This window comes from Lolium rigidum, chromosome 7, assembly GCF_022539505.1.
Source record: "Lolium rigidum isolate FL_2022 chromosome 7, APGP_CSIRO_Lrig_0.1, whole genome shotgun sequence".
NCBI lineage: Eukaryota > Viridiplantae > Streptophyta > Magnoliopsida > Poales > Poaceae > Lolium > Lolium rigidum.
In genome coordinates this window covers 198,633,503-198,639,502 of record NC_061514.1, presented here as the reverse complement: position 1 = coordinate 198,639,502, position 6,000 = coordinate 198,633,503, and positions in this window count along the sequence as shown.

Sequence of the window (6,000 nt, the reverse complement as noted above, 5' to 3'; positions counted from 1 at the left end):
CGCATCCACTGACTTGGTCGGTTTCATCGGCGACATTTCTCTTCCGATACAGCCGCCGCTCGCAGCCACGCCGCCGTCCAACAAGAGGAGGATCCGTGACAAGCCACTGGCCTCTCCTAGGCGCAGTGGACGCCTTGCCATCAAGAGGAAGAACCGCGTTGTCTCCGACGGCTCCGTCGCGGTGCAGGAACTGATCGCCCGCGCCATCGGCATCCTCCCTCCTTCGGCCTCCTTCGACGCTGTCACTTGGGATGCCTATCAGCAGGTGTTTCAGCACGCCCCTCTGGCCTCCTCGGCGATCAAGGCCCTCGAAGCCCTGGTGAAGCACGTGAAGAATCTGAAGAAGAAGAAGGGGCATGTTGCTATTGCGCCTGGGACGGTTGCTCAGGCAGCTGCCTCCGTGTCTGCCGTCCCTGATGTGTAGCGACACCATCTCTACAAGAACCTTTGGGCAGCTGCCCCGTCTGAGGCCCTGTTTCGCCTCCCCTAGTTGCCGCTGCGTCGGCCCGTTTAATTCCAAGACTTTGTCCTACTGTAAGCCATCTGTTTGGCATTTTGGCTCGACTGCTACCTATGACGCTTCTATGCAAGCCTCGACTTTCGCCTTCGATCGTCTCAGCTACACCCACGTGATCTCCGAGTTTGCATAATGTCTTGCAAAAACGCCAACATCCTCGACTGGAACCCCCGCGGACTCAACAGTATTGCCCGCCGCGACGCCGTCCGTGACTTGATTCGGGACACACACGCCTCCATTATTTGCCTGCAAGAAACTAAGCTGGCCGTTATCGACGCCCCGCTCATTTCCGCCATGCTAGGTCAAAACTTCACCGCCAACTTCGCCTACCGTCCGTCCATCGGCACTTCCGGAGGAATTCTTCTGGCAGTTTCTGATGCCCACTTCTCCCTCTCAAACGTCCATATCACAGCGAACTCCGTGTCGGCTTCCGTTACTGCTCTCTCCGATGGCTCCGCGTGGTCGATCACGTGCGTCTACGGGCCCCAGGGCGACGGCGATAAACTGCTCTTCATTGACGATCTTCGGGAGCTTAAACCTCTGATGCTCGATGCTTGGCTGTTGTTGGGGGACTTCAACCTCATTACCAAGGCTTCGGACAAGAACAACCTCAACATCAACCGGCGCCTAATCGGCAAGTTCCGGGCCGCACGAGATCATCTCCTTCTCAAAGATATGAGGATGAATGGAAGACGTTTCACCTGGTCCAATGCTCAGCAAGACCCCGTGCTCACCAAGATTGACCACGTTTTCTACTCTGATGGGTGGGACGACCTTTTCCCCGATGCCTACCTCCAGGCGATCACCTCGGCCTGTTCGGACCACGCCCCCCTCTTCCTGCAAGGGTCTGTCGCCTGCACCAGAAAGCCTTCCTTCAAATTCGAAGAATTCTGGCTTCGTATTCAGGGTTTCAAAGAGACTGTCTCCGAGGCTTGGAACAAGAACATCTTGGCCACTGACCCCATTCGCCGTGTCCATATCAAACTATCGCGCACTGCCAAGGCCCTCCGGAAATGGCACAGGCTTAACATCGGGGACCTCAGACTGCAAATCGCAACTGCTAAGGAGATCATCTTACGCTTTGACCAAGCTGAGGAGCAACGGCCTCTCTCCGATGAGGAACGTGACATGCGTCGCCAGATAAAGAGTTCCTACCTTGGTCTCCTCTCCATCCAGAAAATAAAGATCCGACAGAGGTCCAGACTCACGTGGATAAAGTTGGGTGATGCCAATACAAAGCTCTTCCATGCTAGGGCAAACGGACGCAGAAGAAAGGTCCATATTCAGTCTCTGTCCACGGCTACGGGCACAGCCATCACAAAAGATGATAAAGCGGACGTTCTTCTACAACATTTCAAGGGCCTCCTCGGCTCTAAGGCTACCAGACTTTGCGGCCTGGACTGGGCGAGTCTCGGATACAACCCCCACGATTTATCTGACCTCAACGAGCCCTTCAGCGAGCAGGAAATCAGGGACGCGGTTTTCTCGCTTCCTTCCGTCAAGGCTCCGGGCCCGGATGGTTTCATTGGGGCATTCTTCAAGAATTGTTGGGACACCATTAAAGCTGACATTGTGGCTGCGATCTTTCACATGTCTCACTTACGCGAGGGGTGAGCGAGCCTTGTCAATTCGGCCAACATTGTCCTCATCCTCAAAAAGCCCGACGCGTCTTCTGTGGGGGACTACCGTCCTATCAGCCTCATTCACAGCCTATCGAAGATCTTCTCCAAGCTCCTGGCCAACCGTCTTGCGCCCGTTCTGCCCGACATCGTCTCCAAGTGCCAGAGCGCCTTTGTGAAGAAAAGAAGCATTCATGATAATTTTCTGCATGTCCAGAACCTCATCAAGGAGCTATACTCCTCCAAAACGCCATGCCTTTTCCTCAAGCTTGACATCTCCAAGGCTTCCGACACCGTTGGATGGGCCTACTTACTCGAAGTTCTCACGGCTCTGGGCTTTGGTCAGATTTGGAGAGATTGGATATCTCTTTCTTTAGCTTCGGCCACGTCTCGGGTTCTCCTAAACGGGGACACCGGCTGCCTTTCAGCCATATGAGGGGTCTTCGCCAGGGTGACCCTTTGTCCCCTATGCTCTTCATCCTCGCCATAGATCCCCTGCAGCGCATCCTGGCCAAAGCAACCCTCCACGGCATTTTGAGCCCTATTCGCTCGCGGACTACTAGATGTCGTATCTCCTTGTACGCGGATGACGCTTGCATTTTTGTGCATCCTATCAAGGACGAACTCCAGGCCATTTCCTCCATCCTTGACTGTTTCGGCAAAGCGAGTGGCCTCATCACCAATATGAGCAAGACCGAGGTCTTCCCGGTACGATGCGAGGAGATTGATCACGTTGACATTCTCGTTGACCTACCCGCGAAAATTGGAACCTTCCCTGGGAGGTACCTCGGCCTTCCTCTTCACTTCCGCCGCCTACGGAAGATTGACCTCCAACCTCTCATCGACAAGATCGCTGGAAAACTGCCGGGATGGATGGGCAAGAATCTGGCAAGACCTGGAAGGGTAACTCTCGCCAAGTCGGTCCTCATGGCGACCGGGATCTACCATGCCACCGCTATACCTTTGACAAAATGGGCAAGGGACAAGATTAATAGGATTGCCAGGAACTTCATTTGGGCTGGCGACGATGGAGAGCATGCGGCACAAGGAAAAGCGCTGGTAAACTGGAAGACCGTCTGCAAGCCTAAGGGGCTCGGTGGCCTTGGAATGCCTGATCTCGAGAGAACGGGGCGAGCCCTATGCCTTCGTTGGCCGTGGTTGAACTGGACCGAGCCGGAGCGCCCCTGGGCAGGCTCCCAACTTCCCTGTGACGAAAAGGACTTGTCCCTTTTCAGGGCCTCTACAAGGATCAACATCGGTAACGGTGAAACAGCTTCTTTCTGGCACGATAACTGGTGCGCACGAGGTCCTCTTGCATCCTGGGCCCCTGACCTTTTCTCTATCGCTACGAGGAAAAACCGTTCTGTTGCAAAGGAGCTAAGTGACAACAACTGGGTCCGCTCCGTCGCAAGGATAAACTCCCCTATACAGTTAACGCAATATTTGGAGATTTGGGACATTGTCCAGACCACCATCCTCGACCCGTCGCGTCCGGACTCCATTTCCTGGCTTTTGACCACGGACCGGAATTACAGCGCCAGTTCGGCTTACAAGGCACAATTCCTCGGTTCCCATCCCAGCTTCACTGCGCAAAAGATTTGGTCCGCGCATGCTGAGCCAAAGTGCAAACTGTTTGCCTGGCTTGCTCTACACGGAAAGTTACTGACCGCAGACATGTTAGCCATCCGAGGTTGGACCCATGACCCTGTCTGTCCGCTTTGTCGACGTGCGCCCGAGACGGCGGTGCATCTGTGTAAAGATTGCCCCTTTTCCGTCGCCATCTGGAACATGGCCAAATCCTGGGACAATGATGACTCCGCCGACTCCAGAACCTCCTTCATCTCCATTTCCGATTGGTGGGACGACATGCTTACCGGAAAGCCTCGCAAAGAGCAAAGACGTATCAGCGGGCGCTTCCTCTATGTTATGTGGAACGTGTGGAAGGAAAGGAACCGTCGTATCTTCACCGGCCTTCGGCTCACATACCCGGAGGTTGCGGATCTTGCTCGGGAAGACATTGCACAGCGTGAGCGCGCCTTTACCACCTTCGGGCAGGTCATCCCGCCCGAGCCAGATTAGTTTTTTGCCTTTTTTGGTGGGTTTTTGCTATGTTACCACCTTAATCTAAACATACGCCTCCTTGTACCGTTTGGTTCGTTTTTTCCCCCTTGCTTAATGAAGAGGCAGTGCTCCTGCCGGTTGCTCCAAAAAAAAAGACTGCACTTCGAGTTTGTTCGCTTTACATGGCTCACCTTGTCTAATGAATTTATGTCGCCGTTGCTGACTGCATTATCTCTTACTGGAGTGTTGCCATACACTTCGTTATTGAGATAGGTTTAGTTTAGGTGTCGTTTTTGTTAGTTTGGTCTGATTCGATAGGAGCCGACTTGAGTGTTGAAGTATGCCAGTGCCTCAGTGGTACCAATGATGTTCCTCGACTCTTTGGATGCATGAATTTTTACGGGGACAATACTGAATTAATTCTTGAATACAAGTGTGCCATGTTTCTGTACAATGTTACTATATATGTTTTGTTGTTGCATGCGCTATCTAGGCTTGCTTTATACAATCTAGGCTGCATGCTATCTCAAGAGCATCCCCGCATTCTCGTCACTACTGGCTTAAATTGTACGATCCTCAAATTCTAGAGTTGTTATCTACTGTAAAAGCCGGTAGTTGTATCCTGAAAGCTTGGATTGATTAGCCAGGGTTGAGACTTGAGAAATGATCTGGTTGTAGCTATTAACTGAGCCAGTACGTGTGTTTTTTTTTCTTTTCAAGGGGAGCCAGTATGTTTGCTAACAAAGGTATAACTAGCCATGTCTAATATTTTTCTTTTCTAAAATGATTTTTATTTATTTTATGTTTTGTGTTGTTGTCTTAAACTTTGTTTTGAAAAACATGAACATTTTTTTTGAACCATGATTTTTTTGGAACCCTAAAACATTTTCTGAATACATAAAGATACATTTTCAATACCATGAATAGAAATTTGAACCATCCTGAAAATACTTTCAAACGACATGAACATCCTGATATGAACATATGAGTTGCATGTTGCTTTTGCTGCTTAGTTTTTCAGTAAATTTTATATACAGTTGCAACCGCAAATGCAACTAAGATAAATGATTTGTGTCTTTAGATTTTTTTATTCAAGATTCATGCTAGTTGTACATGGGTTGTAACTCTTCTAAATTATTTTTCCAGCGTTTTTGCATCCCGATTCGTGTGTTTTATGTGTTTTATGAGTTGCAAGTTAGTTTTGCAATTGTATTTTTTCGGTTGCAACTATGATTTTTTCAGTTGCAAGTCAAGTCGAAACTGAGCTTTTTTATAGTTACAAGTCGAGTCGCAACTGAGTTCTTTTTTCCAGTTGCAAATCAAGTTTCAATTGAGATTTTTCTAGTTGCAAGTCAACTCCGCAACTTAAATTTTTCTAGATGCAACTTGGGTCAGTCGCAAGGGTAGTCCCAACTAAGACTTCTATTCAATTGCAAGTCTATGTGCACTTGAAAAATTTCTAGTTCATTATAACTGGGATTTTCTTTTCAGTTGCAAGTCGAGTCGCAACTGCAATTTTTTTCCAGTTCCAAGTTTAGTTGCATCTTAGATTTTTCCAGTTGCAAGTCAAGCTGCAACTAAGATTTTTGCAGTTGCAAGTCGAGTCGCAATTGAGGTTTTTTTTATTTGCAAGTTGTGTTGTAAATTTGATTTTTCCCACTTGCAAATCGAGTTGCAACTAAGATTTTTCTAGTTGCAAGTCGAGTCGCAATTGATATTTTTCCGTTGCAAGTTGAGTTGCAACTAATGTTGCAATTGAGATTTTCTAGTTGCAGGTTGAGTTATCTTTCTAGTTGCAATTCA